We start from the raw sequence: 17,620 nt of genomic DNA on the forward strand, positions 1-17,620 counted from the left end.
CTCCCATGGCCCACTGGATGGAACGTGGGAGAGTGTGGACTATGGTGTGGACCACTGACCATGGGGTGCAGCGATGCCCAGAGATGTACTCACCAGATGCAATGGATGTTTCATGATGATGGGGGAGAGTGTTGCTGTGGGGGGAGTGGTGGTGTGGCGGCAGTGGGGGTGAATGGGGACCTCATATTTTTTGAATGTAATGTTTTTTAAAAAATAAATAAAATTTAAAAAATAGTTAAATGGGACCTCCTCAAAATTAAACACTTTCAGTTGGTACTATGAGGTAAGTTCTGCTAATTGGGAGAAAACAGATATGGTACATCTCACTTCCTGGCTCTATCATAGAAAAATAAGTGAATTATCTGTACTCTCTTCTCTCTCTGTGGTAACTCTTGGTGCCAAGTATTGAAATGGGCATATTAGAAAACACTAGAACCTTCATCAACCTTGTTTACTTTATGACTAAATGGAGAACTGTTTGAGAATTGCCCTTCTACAACCTCACCAACACTTAATCAAAAGTTTTGTCAGCCTTTGAAAGTTTTCTGCCAGTTCAATGGTATACATTATTTTTTAACTGATAACAAATGAAAATTAGGAACTTTTTCAATTTTTGTTGGTTACTTTAGTTTCTACTTCTGTAATTGCCTGTTCATATTTTTTTTTGCCCATGGTAGTGACAGGGTTCTTTAACTAATTGGTTTTTACAAACACCTTATATATTTCAGAAATTAAACTTTTACCTGTTACATTAAAAAAAATAGCCCAAATCGGTAGCTTATCTTTTTAATTTATTTGTCATATCTACCTAACTGGTTAAAAAAAAATCAAATGAGGCCTTTTGTACATTTATGGATTTTTTTAAATATTTCAATTATTTTTTTATTAAATTGTCTTTTTTTAAAGATACATAGATCACAAAAAATGTTACATTAAAAAATATGAGGTTCCCACATACCCCCCACTTCACCCCCCCACTCCTCCCTTGAAAATCTAAAGTAATAGCTATTTTCTTTTTCAATATTCTGAAGTTACACTTTTTGTTTGTAAGCTTTTAATCCTCTATATAGTTTTTGTTGGTGCATATTGTAAAGTAAGACTATTACTATTTTCCCTTCAAGAATAGTTAATATTCTCAAGACCATTTATTTATTTGCCCATCATTTTAATTGTTGATTATAAAAATTAAGTCATATATCAAGTTTCAATTCATGCAGGGGTTTTGATAGTTTCAATGGATTTTTTGTCTTTCCCTGGTTCAAGGCCTTTCTGCTGAGTAATAAGACTTGATATCTGGTAGGGTGAGAATCTCTCCAACTTGAGAAGAGACAACAGGCACAAGGGAGAATGTCTTGTGAAGACAGAGGCAGAAGCCATATCATATAAATGGAATAATATTTATATTTTATATCTGCCTTATTTCATGCAACATGTCGTTTACAAGGTTCATCTGTGCTTTAGGATTTATCACTACTTTCTGTATTTATATGGTCAAAAAATATTCCAGTGGATATATATGCCATTTTTTCTTATCAAATAATGGATTGATAAATATTTATGTTGTTTCCACATTTTGATTTTGATAAAAATGTCAACAGCAAAAACAGTCTACATTAGGAAAGAAGAAAGATATTAAAGATCTAATTTTGTATTTTGAGGAAAAAGAAAAGGAAGAGCCAAAAAATAACTAAAGTGATTGGAAAGCAGGAAATACTAAGGATTTAAGTGGACATAAATGGATTAAAAAAGAGAAAAAAGTAATTGAATTAATAAAACCAAATATGGGCGGCAGACTTGGCCCAGTGGTTAGGGCATCCATCTACCACATGGGAGATCCACGGTTCAAACCCTGGGCCTCCTTGACCCATGTGGAGCTGGCCCATGCACAGTGCTGATGCATGCAAGGAGTGCCCTGCCATGCAGGGGTGTCCCCGCAGAGGGGAGCCCCACGTGCAAGGAAAGCACGCAGTAAGGAGAGCCGCCCAGTGCGAAAGAAAGTGCAGCCTGCCCAGGAATGGTGCCTCACACACGGAGAGCTGACACAGCAAGATGACGCAACAAAAAGAGACACAGATTCCCGTGCTACTGACAACAACAGAAGTGGACAAAAAAAAAAAAGATGCAGCAAATAGAACAGAGAACAGACAACCGGGGTGGGGGTTGGGGGAGGGGAAATAAATAAATCTTTAAAAATAAATAAATAAATAAATAAATAAATAAATAAATAAATGAAACCAAATATTGGCTCCTTGAAAAGATCAATAAAATTAACAAAATATACTAGGCTTATGAAGAAAAAAGAGAAGACACAAATAACTAATCTGAGAAATAAAAATGCGGACATCATTACTGATCATAAAGAAATAAAGAGCATTATAAAATAATACTATAAAGAATTAAAGGCCAAGCAATGAGATGATCAAGATGAAACTGACATTTCTAAATGCATAAAAATAACCTAAGAAGAAATAGAAAATCTAAACACATGTAAACATGTAAAGAGATTAAGCCAATGATCAAAGTTGTCCTAAATGGAAAAGTCTAGGACCAGAAGGTTTCACTGATATGGTGTACTGATCATTTGGAGAAGAATTTCCAATTCTTATGAAAATATTTTAAAAATTGAATAAGAGGGTACACTTCATTCTATGATGCCAAAAATTACCCTGAAGTGGTTAGAATGGGGGAAAAAATTAACCTGATACCAAACCAGATTGCAATGACAGATATAAGCCATTATACATCTTGTCAAAACCAATAAAATTGCATGGTGCAAAGTGTAAAACATAATCTAAACTGTAGACCTTGCTTAGTAGCAATGCTTCAATATATGTTTGCCAATTGTAGTGAATGGCCTACACAAATGAAATATGTTGTTAATGGGGGAAAGTGTGGGAGGTGGAGGGGTAGAATGTATAAAAATCCATACATTTTTGAGGTAACATTTATATAATCTAATGTTCCTTTAAAAATAAAGAAAAAAATTTAAAAACTAATAAAAAAGATAACACATGAAAATTACAGTCCAATTTCTCACATGAATATTGAAGCAAGAATCTTTAATAAAATGCTAGCGGTAGAATCCAGCTATATATATATTCCCAAAGGCAGTACTTAAGCCATTTCATCCTTTGTTTTTTATTTGTCACTCTTTTTCTATATTTCTCCCTACTTTTCTGTATACTCGATCTATTGTGATGTATCTAAATGACCCCTATTCTGATTTCTGTTTCCATCTATAATTTTTTTGAAAATGAAAAATTTTATTGTCTTTTTTTTAAAAGATACATAGGTCACACAAAATATTACATTAAAAATATAAAAGCCTCCCATATACCCCACTCCCCACACCCCTCACTCCTTCTACATTAACAACTCTTTCATCAGTGTGGCACATTCATTGCATTTGATGAATACATTTTGGAACACTGCTACACCACAGGGATTAGAGTTTAAATTGCAGTTTTCACTCTCCCCCAGTCCATTCAGTGGGTTATGGCAGGATATATAATGTCCTGCACCTGTCCTTGGACTATCATTCAGGACAACTCCAAGTCCCAAAAATGCCCCTGTATCACACCTCTTCTTCCCTCTCCTTGCCCTCAGGAACTACCATGGCCACTGTCTCCACATATAATTTCTTCCATTGCTAGAGTCACAATAGTTCTAATTCATACTTTATTCCTCCATCCTGTGGATCCTTGGATGGTGATGTCAACTCCACCTCTAAATTGATTGGGGGCTTAGATCAGACATGGCTGAGGGATGTGATTCTCCTCCCTTGCAGTTGTAGACTCTCTCGGTTCCCTGATGTGGTGGTTGACCAACCAACCTCACCTTCCTGTTAGCTGACCTGGGTACAATGAACCGGAGAGTAGGTATTGCAACTCTGCTGAGACTCAGGGCCCAGCTGGTACATGGACAGTTCAGAGACTCAAATCTCCTGAGCATACACCTACCCCAGCACCAACTCCAAGTTCAGTAAAAGTGACAGAAGAGGCATGTGTAGAGAGGTCACATCTGAGTCTAACTCCATCTCACTCAGGAGCACAAATTCCGAAGTAGGGCCCTCTGACAAGACACTGAACTCCAGAGCCATCTGCCATGACTGTAGGACCTGGGTGTCTCTATAGCCCTCAGGAATGTTTCTGTATATTTTTAAAATACTTTCTTTGTGGTTACCACAGGGTTTGTATTACAAAACTTATCTCTGTAACCTACTAATTTGAATAGATACCAAATTAGCTGCAATAGCATACACATTTTCTGCCCCCATATCCCTGTTTCACCTCTTTTGTTGCTTTGGCCCTATTTCCTCTTTTAATTTAGAATTTGTTATGAACTATTCATTTTTCAACCATTTAAGTTATGAGTATTCTCATATTTTCTAAAAAGAATAGCTTTTTTGTGGTACCTTTATGATTTATATATGAGATATATATACATATATATTTTTTAAGTTAATTTTGACGTTTTCAAATTTAGATGTATTTTATTTATTCTTCTTGCTGAAATTCTCATACTAGAACTCCTAGTACAATATTGAAGAGTAGTGGTGAAAACATGCTTCCTTGTCCTGTTCTGTTTAAGAGGGAAAGCATTATCTACTTCATCTTTATGTTAACAATGGATTTTTCATAAATGCCCTTAATCAAATTGAGTAATTTCTCCTCTTTTCCTAGTTTTGCTTGAGTCTTTATCTTGAAAGAGTTGAGGATTTCCTCAAATGCTTTTTCCTTGTCAAATGAGATATTCATTTGTTTGTTTTCTTCATTCTATGAATAGGGTGTATATATTGATGGAATTTCTTTATTAAAACAAGCATGCATTCCTGGGATAAATCCTTCTTGGTCAAGGTGATTAATCTTTTTAAGAGATTTGTTGAATTCTATGTATTAATAGTTACTGATTTCTTTGGCAATTTCCTCCTTGACTCATTCATTAAGAGTGTGTTGTTTAATTTCCATTTATTTGTGCCTATTCTGGTTCTCTGTACTGTATTTACTTCCAGCTTTATTCTGTTGTGGTCAGAGAAAGTTCTTTGTATAATTTCAATCTTACTAAAATCATTAAACTTGTTCTATGGCCTAGCATGTGATTTATCTGGGAGAAAGATACATCAAGCACTCAAGAAGAATGTATATCCACCTGATTTTTTGTTGTTGTTGTACTTTTCTGTAAAAGTTCATTAGTTCTACTTCCTTTATTATTCAACATCTCTGTTTCTTTATTTAACCTATGTTGAACTGTTTGTTCTAATGGTGATAAAGGTGTACTGAATTCCCCCACTATAATTGTAGAGATGTCTATATCTTCTCTCAGTTTTGCTAGTAGTTGCCTCATGTAATTTGGGGCTCCCTAGTTAGATGCATAAATATTTATGATTGTTCTTTCTCCTTGGTAGATGAACTGTTTTATATACTGTCCTTCTTTGTCTCTTACAACATTTCTGCATTTAAAGTATTTTACCTCATACTATTATAGCTAATCCTGCATTTTTGGTTAATGTTGCATGTACAATGATTTTTCCAACCTTTCACCTGCAACCTCTTTTTATCCCTGAGTTTCTTGTTGGCAGCATATATGGGTCATATTTCCTTATCCTTTCTGACAACATTGTGTCTTTTGATTGGAGAGTTTAATCCATTAAAGTTCAATATTACTATTGTAAAGGTAGCACTTATATTAGCCATTTTTTAGCTTATATATGTCATATTTTTTTAATCTTTTTATCCTTGTAGTTACTCTTACCAATAATCTTCCTTTCATTTTTTTTCTTTTTCCAAATTTTTTGTCTTTATTTTTTTAATGTTACATTAAAAAAATATGAGGTCCCCATATACCCCACACACCCCTCACCCCACTCCTCCCCTCATAACAACAACCTCCTCCATCATCATGAGACATTCATTGCATTTGGTGAATACATCTCTGAGCACTGCTGCACCTCATAGTCAATGGTCCACATCATAGCCCACACTCTCCCACAGTCCACCCAGTGGGCCATGGAAGGACGTACAATATGCAGTAACTGTCCCTGCAGCACCACCCAGGACAACTCCAAGTCCCAAAAATGCCCCCACATCACATCTCTTCCTCCCATTCCCTACCCCCAGCAGTCACCATGGCCACTTTCTCCACACCAATGCCACATTTTCTTTGATTACTAATCACAATAGTTCATGAATAGAATATCAGTAAGTCCACTCTAATCCATACTCTATTCCTCCATCCTGTGGACCTTAGAATGGTTGTGTCCACTCCACATCTATATCAAGAGGGGCCCTAAATTCCACATGGATGCTGGATGCAATCGTTCTGCTTTCAGTTGTAGGCACTCTTGACTGCCTGGTGTGGTAGTTGACCTTCTTCACCTCCATGTTAGCTGAGTGGGGTAAGTCCAATAAACCAGAGTGTAGGAGTTGCAAGTCTGTTGAGGCTCAGGGCCTGGCTATCACATGGCCAGTCCAGAGATTCAGGTCCCCTGGGTATACATTAATCTCCAGCAACAACTACAGTTCTGATAAAAGTAACAGGAGAGACTTGTGGACAAAGATCACATCTAAGTCCAGCTTCATCACACAGAAACACAAGCTCCAAAGTATGGCCAACTGACATGGCGCTGAACTCCATCTCCCATGACCATAGAACCTTTGGGTCTCTATAGCCCTCAGCAGAACCAATACCTGGGGTTGTATCTACTTTATCTGTCTCTGGGACTCTGCTGAGGTATGCATAAGGGTGACCCCTCTGAAAACCTCCCAGCTCTTTTTGGAGACTCATAGTCATATAAACTCATTTATCCTTTCCATTTCCCCCTTTTATTCAGCTCAAAAAACATTTTTAACACCTGGTATTATATGTAGATTGAGATATTCTGCTGGTCCGAGTTGACCCTTGCATTCAAGGTCATTTTCTAGTTACATCATCAGCAGGTACTTGGTAGTAATCCCTTAGTGCCAGGGAGGCTCATCCCTGGGAGTCATGTCCCATGCTGGGGGGAAGGAAGCACATTTACATGTTGAGTTTGGCTTTGAGACTGGCCATATTTGAGCAACATGGAGACTCTCAGGAGGTAACTCTTAGGCATCCTGCAGCTCTAGGCCTTGTTCTTATTTCAGGTCACAGGCTTACAAGCATAGTCATTAGTAGCAAGGGCTCATTGTTGGACCATCCTTCTTTTTTGGTCTTTGCTGTTGCACTTGGGGGATTGTTGCTATTCCTTTAGGGACTGTGATAGAGCTCCCCTGGCTAGGAACTCAGCACTCCCTCAGTTGTTTTTAATTGTAACCACTATGAAAATATCCAGACATTTTTATGTACCCTGGATATATGCCCTGGAGAACTCCCTGCCAACCATGTGTCCCCTGTCAATAACATCCCACACCAGTATTCCTCCCCTGCCATTATTGAACCTCTCTGTGATCCAAAACTTCCCCCAAAATGAAGCCCAATATATTGCCAGGTTCCATTAATAATAAATTGGAATAAAGTGATGAGTTTAAAGGTTAGATATAGAATATATATTAATTTAGAAAAATTAAGGTAAAAATAAATTGGGGTACCAAAAACTTTAAATATGCAAAAGCTTAGTTTTTTATGTTTTGCCTTCCATCATTGCAATAAGTGTTGCCCTGTATGCAAATTGGCAAGGCAAATACTTCCATCTTTTCCTCAGTGTTTATGTTCTTTTGCTTTTTTCCCTAATTATTAAACCTATCTTTCACAAAAGTTTTAGACCACAGTAATTCATATATACAATATACAGTACTTCCACATGTCCAACATAAAAACCTTCCCTTCCACAGCAATAATCTTTTTACATATTCATACTATATTTACTCAAACTAATGTACAGATATTGAGACAAGAGCTTTCAAACAAGGTAACATTTGGGTTTACATTGTGGTTTATAATTTAAACTATACAATTTTCTAAATTTTTAGTTATCTTATGTTTTACATTATGATTTACATTTTAGCCTATCAGCCCCTATATATTTTTGGTGTAATTTAACATGTCTTATATCCATCCTTGCGTAATCTTGTGAAACACTTCTATTGCCCACACAGTTACATTTGTTCCATCTATTCAATACCTCTTTCCCCCTCCCCTTAGGGCCCACAGTGACAGTCAGTCTTCATTGCTTGAAGGGCCATGTTCAGAGATACTTGCAACGGTATTGAGGGCTTGACATACTCAACTGCCCTAATGCACTGGGAGCCACCATTTCTCTCAAGAGATACAATTTCCTCTATTTGAGAACATCAGTCCTCCCCAGGATGTGGGTATACCTTCACTCTCATTATATGGGTCTCTATCCAATGATATAACTCCCACTCTCCTTTTCTTTCCCTTTTCAACTTGGAGAACTTCCTTTAGTTTTTCCTGATGGGTAGGAGTCTTAGTGACAAAAACCTCTCGATTTCCATTTATCTGTGAATATTTTTAACTCTTCTTCATTTTTAAATGACAGTTTTGCTGCATACAGAATTCTTGGCTGGCTCTTTGGGTTTTGTTTTTGTTTTTGTTTTTCAACATTTTAACTATGTCATATCACTGCCTTCTGATCTCAGCACTTAATCCTATCAAGCTTCCCTTATATGTGATGAATATCATTCTTCACTGATTTCAAGATTCTGTTTTTGTCCTAAGCATTTAACAATCTGATAAGCGTGTCTTTCAGGATAGATCTGCTAAGATTTATCTTGCTTGGAGTAATCTGCAGTTCCTGGACATATATATCCATGTTCCTCATATGAGTTGGAACCTTTAAGCCATCATTTCCTCAAATACTACTTCTGTCACTTTACCCTTCTTTTCTTCTGAAATATCCATTTTGTATATGTTTGTGCATTTTGTGTTATCATTCAATTCCCTGAAACACTGCTGATTCCCTCCCCCTTTTTTTTGTCTATCTGTGCTACTTTCTGTGCAGTTTGAATGTCCTATTTTTGACATAACTATTTTTTCCTCTGACTGTTCAAATCTGCTGTAATATGCTTTCAGTGAAGTTTTTATGTCTAGCTTTGTGTTCTTTATCACTGTAAGATCTGCTATCTTCTTTATGAATGTTTGCCATTTCTTCTGTAGTTCCTCCTAATGTCTCCTTGATATTTTTTATCTCTTGTTTCATTTCTTTGATTTGACAAAGGATATTTTTTTGGGCATTCTTTATTTCTTCCATGATGTGCTTCTCCCCCTTCTCCATGACTACCTATTAGTATGGCTGTAATTTTTACTGGTGTCTAGGCATCTGTTTATCCTAATGGGCTTATTCAGTTGATTAGTTTCTCTTTCTAGTCTGGGGTTTTATTTATGTTTGTTTTTGTGTTAAGATTCCTCTTTAACACTTGGTTCCACTTATTCTATATCTTAATAGTCACCTGTGTTCAAATGCATAAATATTGGTTCACAAATAAGGAAGCAACAAATAAGAGAAATAAGGAATAGAAACAAAAGAAGGAAGGAAACAAAACAAAAAAAGATGGAAAAATTATTTTTTTAAAGATTTATTTATTTATTTCCCCCGTCATCCCCCAGTTGTCTGTTCTCTGTGTCTATTTGCTGCATCTTGTTTCTTTGTCCGCTTCTGTTGTTGTCAGTGGCACAGGAAGTGTGGGTGGCACCATTCCTGGGCAGGCTGCACTTTCTTTCCTACTGGGCGGCTCTCCTTATGGGGCACACTCCTTGCATGTGGGGCTCCCCTATGTGGGGGACACCCCTGTGTGGTGCGGCACTCCTTGTGCGCATCAGCACTGCGCATGGGCCAGCTCCACACAGGTCAAGGAGGCCCAGGGTTTGAACCACGGACCTCCCATGTGGTAGACTGATGCCCTAATCACTGGGCAAGTCCGTTTCCCAGAAAAATCATTTAATAAGAGGGAAAATAGTATAAAAGGAATAAAAATTTTAAAAGTGGAAAAAGGGGAAAAAATAAAATAAAACAAAAGACCAGATTAATGAGAAGGGAAAAATGACAAAAGTGGAAAAGCAGAAAGAAAAAAGGGGGGGGGGGGGGAGAAATTAAGAAAATAGGAAAAAGAAAAAAGTTTAAAAAATAATGAATAGAAAATAAAATGAAATGAAAGAAAAAAATTAAAAGACAAGAAAAAAGGAAGAGAAGAAAGAATTAAAGAAAATTGGAGGAAGAAGGTAATAAAGTAAGGAAGAGGAGAAAAACAAAACAAAACAATTTAACAAAAACTGTGCATCCCTATTACACCACCAGGACCTGCTAGGCTTTTTCTCTCAGACTATGGGCTGATCAATTGGCCTACTAGCCCACTGGCCCCCTCTCACAGGTATCTGAGCAAAGAGAATGAGACAAAGAAAAAGAAAAAAGAAAATAAAAAACAGGCCTCTCTCACAAGCCATCAGTGATCCACTAGCCTATACTCTCAGGCTGCTTATACCTACCAATCAATCACCTCACATCTTCTCTCTCTGCCAGAGCCCAGTTTAAGAGAAAAGAAAAGGAAATAGAGAACAAAAAAAAAACAAACCAGGAATAAGCTCTGGTTATGTTCCCTCTGCTATCCCCAAGGCTCCCCCACACCCCCTTACCCTAAGCACGTGGGCATTGGCCCACCTGTGGGATAGCTCCTCAGCAGGTCTCTCCTCCAGAGCCAGGTGCAGGGCTGCTGTCTCCCCAGAGCTGCCTGGGAAGTTCCCCCCTCACCCACATAGGTGGGGAAGTTTTTCTCTCCCCCTGGGCTGGCTGGTCTGCTCTCCTCTTCCTTAGGGACAGCTAGGGGTTCTCATCTTCGTGGTGCCCAGCTCTGCCCCCACTTTCCAGCCACCCTCTCCCATTACCCCTGAGGCATCCCAGCTTCCCTTATGCCTGACAAGCCTGCCAACATTCCCACAGTTTCTGGAGAAAGACCACAACTTGCCATTCCCTACAGCACCATCTCGATCTCCAATAACTTGATTTTGTAAACAATGTTTTTCATTACTCCATTACTTTATTCCACAAGTCTCATACAACAGTTTCAGAATAGTAATTCAAACTATCAATACTGGTGACAACAATATGATTTTAAAAAGATTTGAAGGTTTTGTTTTTGTTTTGACGGTTGTTTTTGTCCTTAAATTATATCATACAAGGCAGTCAAATTAATGTATTATGGTCACATGGAATAGTTCCTCTCTATGTGGTTATACCACTTACTAGATGCAAATTTAGTTTAATTTTACTTTCTAATTAAAGGATTGTGTTTAATTTTAATTTTATTTTATTGTTTTGTAAAATACTTACTTAGTTCTAAATCATATCTACAGAATAGTATGCATTCAAAGAGGTCTTGCTTCTCTCCCAGTACTCTCCACTATTATTTCTCCCTCTTCTTTGATGTATTCATTTCCTATTTATGTATGAATATATGTATCTATCTATCCCTTTACCTATCTATATTCCCTTTTAGTCTATATACAATTTTTTTCATCTTGCTTTTTTGACTTAAGAGTATATCTTGGAGATTTTTTATAGTAGTATATAAAAATATGGCATTTCTTTTTTTGCAGCTGCATACTACATGATACTTCATTGTGTGGCTCTACTGTAGTTTATTCACTAAGACCCCTATTCATTAACATTTAGGTACTTTCAAATATTTTGCTATTTCAAATAATTCTGCAATGAATGGCATTTTACATATGTCTATTTTGTATTTTTGATGCTATGTCCTTGGGAACATTCCTGAAAATAGAATTTGAGGGTCAAAGAGTAAATGCATACATAAATTTCCTAAATATTGAATGGATTGCTTTTTTTACATAAACAATAAATATAAAATAGTTGTAAACTTACAAAACAAACATATAACATCAAACATATATAACATCTCACCCTACCACCAATAACTTGCATTGCTGTTAAGCCTTTTTAACTAATAATTAAAGAGCATTGTCAAAATATTATTACTAAACAAAGTATTTCCCCTAGTCAATCCTATTATTATCTTTATATAATTTATATATGAACATACATAAACAATTAAATGTATAGTAAAAGCTGTGAACTTATAAAACAAACATGCATAACATATGTGAGTCCCATGCATCAACCCTCTACCAACACCTTGCATTGTCATGAGACATTTGTTACAAACTATGAAAGAACACTGTAAAAATCTTACTACTAATCATATCTTATTTACATTTGGTGTGGTTTTCCCCCAACCCACCCTAATATTATTTTTTAAATATATTTTTTGTGACAGAAGTTGTAAACTTATAAAACAATCATGCACATGTGCAGAATTTCCAAACAACACCCCTCCATCAACACACCACAATGTTGTGTGGCATTTGCTACAGATAAAATAATATCATCTCATTATTGCCATGTCCATAGCATACATTTGGCTCACATTTTCCATACTGCCTCAGTATCAGCACAGTACATCTTTTGCATAGATGCAAAAATATTATACTATTACTACTAACCACAGTCCATAGATCACTCCAGCTGTATTTTTCCCATGTTTCTCCACATTCCCAACACACTGCACTAGGGATATACAGTTGTTCTAGCTAAAAAAGGACACTCTTGCATCTGTACTATCAACCACAATTCTCACCCACCTCTTGGTTTACTGTGTTATCCAGTTCCTAGATTATTCTCAACCATTCTGTCAATTGGCATTTACATAACTAGACTACCATTTTCAGTCACATCCCCATTTATAAACTAGCTGTTACTCACTGTGTGTTACCATCCACTGTGGTCACCCCTCGGGCTGAAGTGTGGTTTGCTGGCCTGGCAGGGGAGCAGCCGCGGTAGGCCTAATTCCAAGCCACTGCCCCCATAATAGGGTGGCTGGTCGGACTCACCACCACCCCTGAAGGGAGCTGGGCATGGGTGCAGAGTGCCCTCGGCTCTCCCCTTCTCAGCAGCCATGCTTCCGCGGCCGCCCCTCCTCCCAGATAGCGCCACACGATGCCTTATGAGGCAACACCCTTCTTCCTCTTTCTCCCTGCGCAGGCGCAGGGCGGAAAATTCCAGTCTGCCCTTTTTCCCTCCCCCCGACAGCAGCAACAGCCAGGCGTGGGCGGGAAACTCAAGTCTGCCCTCCACCCCAGCAACAGCAGCCACCAATCACTAAACCCTGCCACTTCCCCCAGCAACAGCAGCAGCCAATCCCTAATCACCACCCCTCCCCCATCCAGTACCTCCCACTGACCTTTCTCCGGCAACCAATCAAAACAGGGCATGGCTTCGACCAATCAGCCTTCCCCAGCCCCTATAAAACTGTTGCCTCTCCCTCAATAAAGTTGGACTTGCGTGTTTACCTTGTCTCCACAGTAGTTCTTCTGCCGTGTGCCCTCCAGTTCTGAGAGCCCCCGACAAGGGCCTGGCCTCCCTTGTCCCCAGTTCGTTGCCTGCTTCTCCGGGCGACCCCCTCGTCGCCGGCTTCGCCAGGCGACCCCGTCAGCTGAACCGCGCAACCCCTGTGAGACCGACCCCTCGTCTGCTGCCGGACTGACCCCTCGTCCCAAGTGGAACCGACCCCTCATCCCAAGTGGGACCGACCCCTCGTCCCAAGCTGGACTGACCCCTCATCCGCAGCCAGACCCCACCTCTACCGACCGAGCAAACCGTCGCAGTTGGCGCCCAACGTGGGGCAAGGCAACCCCACCATAGCCTCACTCCATAACCTGGTGCCCCCCCTCCTCTCAGTGGGGCTTCTCTCGTGCAACATTGCTGCTACCTGAGCCTTGGCTACCTCATACGATCCATGGTGGTCTGGGAGAATCGCTGGATGGCTTTCTCCTTCCATGTCGGGGGCTTATACCGACCCGCTATGATTAAGAGGAGCCTTGGATTTCTCGGGAGCGCATGTTTGCACGTCTGAAGTAACCCTACCACAGCCCTACACCCTCCTCTCTTCTCACCCCAATCTTTTCACTCTGCATTGCTGCTCCTGAACCTTGGTGACCTCATATGATCCACGGCGGTCTGGGAGAATCGCTGGATGGCTTTCTCCTTCCATGTCGGGGGCTTATACCGCCCCGCTATGATTAAGAGGCGCCAATAAAACTCTCAGGAGCACGTGCCTGAGCACCTCCACCCCTGCCTTCACCTCTGCCTCCTCCCCTCCGCACTTGCTCCCCTTTGCCTTGCTCCACTGCTCGCCGTTCCGCCTTCCCCTCGTCGGGGCCTTCTTTTGGCCCGCGACCACCGTCGGAGTCCCACCGGCTCTGACCCCTCGTCTCACCGCGCACCTTGGCTCCCATCGCTGCACTCTCAAGGTAAGGGCCCCTTTTCTTATCAGCTCCAAAAGGCCATTAGCAATGGGTAACATCCTTTCTGCTAAGCAAGCCCCGCAAGTTTGGGCCCTCGCCGGTCTCCTAGACACTCACCGGTGTAAGATTTCTTTGAAACAACTCCAAGTATATTGGGACCTTCTTCTCCCCTTTAATCTGTGGCTTACCACATGTCAGCTTTGGGACCCGGATACCTATACTCGCCTTATAGATAGGGTCACTTCTGCTGTGGAGCAGGAAGGTAAAAGATTCCCTCCTGGCTTATTACCGGCGCTTTTTACCATCCGCTCCTGCCTTCAAGGCGCCCCTACCATCAACTCCCCCCGGCTGCGCCACTGCTGCCGCCGTGATTGTCAGGACGGCGACTTTAACTGGGATCCTGATCGGGATCCTGATGCCGGCTCCGACTCCGACTCTGAGTCGCTTGTCGAGCGCCTTAATAACGCGCTCGAAGATTGTCCCCCTAAACAGTGTAATCTTGCAGTGCCGAGCGCCGGTGAAGATGGCAAACTTCCGCCTTCTTCCTCGCTCGGTAAGGGGAAGCACTCCCAAGATGGTGGGCTTCCGCCTTCTTCGCCATCTGAAAAGGGGAGGCACTCTCAAGATGGCGGAGTTCCGCCTTCTTCCTCGCTCGAAAAGGGGAGGTCCCTTTACCCCTCCCTCCCCCCGACAACTTCCTGCCTGGGTGGGCCGGAGCTCCCTCCCCACCATTTTACCCCTCCGCGCAGGGCGGTCCGCAGTCATCTTGTAGCCCATGGCCATTTTGTGGCCCGCTGCCATTTTGTAGTACCGCTGGGGACGGCCCGCAGCCATTTTGTAACACCGCATGGGCTATGGCTCCTCTCATGCCCTCCGCGCCAGCGGCCCCCCCTGGCTCCACCTCCCCCGGGCAGCCCCCTCCATCTGATCCGTGGCAAGCTGCCGCACGCGCGGCCCCCTCGAGCCTATTTTTGGACCCGTATTCCTCCCCCACTGGGGCACCTCCACCTACCTCCCCTACATCCTCCCTTTCGTAGGCCCCCTAATTATTGTCCTCTTCGCACTGGCAGTCGGACCATGGGCCATTAGAAGGATTATCCAACTCGCCAAGGATCAGGCTAATGCAATTTTTAGCACATACGTACAGGTCAGCTATCAGCAGCTCGCCACTGCCGAGGATACCCCCCCCCACTTCATCTTCTCGGTCTCCTCCTACCCGACCTCTTCCTGCTCACTCTTCCCGCAAGTGCCCCAAGTCTTCGGTAACCGCGGCCCCCCATGCCACCATTGCTCTCAAGCAGCTCCAGCCCTGCTAAACGGCCCGCAACCCGCTTTCCCCAGCCTGCGGCCTGCTTTCTAGCATCTAATCACGTTTCTGCTTTTGCCTCCCCATACTTCTGCGGAGCTCCCTCCTGTCTCGACCTCACTCCTCTTCTCAGCCATCCAAAGCATCCTTTCTCATCCCCCGCCCCCCTCCTTTTTTTGCTTGAACCCCCATTGCGTTGCAGATTGGGCCGCCCCATGTCGGCCCGCCCCGTCAACATCGGCCTCTCTCGTGCCCGTGGAGACTTTGGCCTTCTTGTTGTCCTCACCTACGTCTCCACCACTCCCGATGCTGCCACCACCACCGCTGCTGGTGCCCTGATGTAACTTGTCCTCAAAGCTGCGATCCTCCAGACCATCACACAGTCTGCCTCTGCTGCTCTTCGCCGCCAAGAAGAGATCAACTACCTGTAACGTGCTGTCATCCAGGACTTTTAACAGCAGATGGACCTTATAGCCACCGAGATCAACGAGAATTGGACATTGGCCACCCTTGCTTGCAACGGCAAGATACCACCCCCCAAGTTGTATATTTATATCCCCGTCATACTCACCTCCCTCTTCAGCCCCGCTTCCCTCATTGCTTACTGCCCTTGGGCCTCGGCTACTTGTTGCTGCTGCCATCCTGGCCCTTATTTGAAAAGAAGGGGGAAATGCGGTCATCCCTCGGGCTGAAGTGTGGTTTGCTGGCCTGGCAGGGGAGCAGCTGCGGTAGGCCTAATTCCAAGCCTCTGCCCCCATAATAGGGTGGCTGGTCGGACTCACCGCCATCCCTGAAGGGAGCTCAGCATGGGCGCAGAGTGCCCTCAGGTCTCCCCTTCTCGGCAGCCATGCTTCCGTGGCCGCCCCTCCTCCCGGATAGCGCCACACGATGCCTTACGAGGCAACACCCTTCTTCTTCTTTCTCCCTGCACAGGTGCAGGGCGGAAAATTCCAGTCTGCCTTTCCCCCCCCCCCAGCAGCAACAACCAGGCACAAGGCGGGAGACTCAAGTCTGCCCTCCACCCCAGCAACAGCAGCCACCAATCCCTAAACCCTGCCTCTACCCCAGCAACAGCAGCCACCAATCACTAAACCCTGCCACTTCCCCCAGCAACAGCAATAGCCAATCCCTAATCACCACCCCTCCCCCATCCAGTACTGCCCACTGACCTTTCTCCGGCAACCAATCAGAACAGGGCGTGGCAACCAATCAGCCTTCCCCAGCCCCTATAAAACTGTTGCCTCTCCCTCAATAAAGTTGGACTTGCGTGTTTACCTCGTCTCTGCGGTAGTTCTTCTGCCATGCGCCCTCCAGTCCTGAGAGCCCCCGACAAGGGCCTGGCCTCCCTTGTCCCAAGTTCATTGCCTGCTTCTCCGGGCAACCCCCTCGTCACCGGCTCCACCGGGTGACCCCGTCAGCTGAACCACGCAACCCCTGTGAGACCGACCCCTCGTCTGCTGCCGGACCGACCCCTCGTCCCAAGTGGGACCGACCCCTTATCCCAAGCGGGACCGACCCCTCGTCCCAAGCTGGACCGACCCCTCATCTGCAGCCAGACCCCACCTCTACCGACCGAGCAAACCATTGCAATCCACTCTATACATTTCCACACTTTTACAGTAAAGCTAATTAAAACTTCTACATACATTAACCATCAGTAGTCCACTCACTCCTTCTCTTATCTCCTTTAAGAATCCACCACCTACCAAGTCTTGAAGATATTTTCCAATAATTTCTTTTAGAAGTTTTATGGTTCTTGCTTTTATTTTTAGTTTTTTGATATATTTTGAGTTAATATTTGGATAAGGTGTGAGATAGGGGTTCTCTTTCCTTCTTTCAGCTATGGATATCCAATTCTTTCAGCACCATTTGTTGAATGGTTTGTTCTGCCCGAGCTTTGTGACCTTGACAGGCTAGTCAAAATTACTTGACCATACCTGTGAGCGTCTATTTCTGAATCATAAATTTGGTTACATTGGTCTCTTGAGTCTGTCTTTAGGCCAGAACCATGCTGTTTTTACCACTATAGGTAGGTATTATTATTTAAAGTCTGGAGATGAGGGT

Source organism: Dasypus novemcinctus, chromosome 26, assembly GCF_030445035.2.
Source record: "Dasypus novemcinctus isolate mDasNov1 chromosome 26, mDasNov1.1.hap2, whole genome shotgun sequence".
In the NCBI taxonomy this organism is placed as follows: Eukaryota; Metazoa; Chordata; class Mammalia; order Cingulata; family Dasypodidae; genus Dasypus; species Dasypus novemcinctus.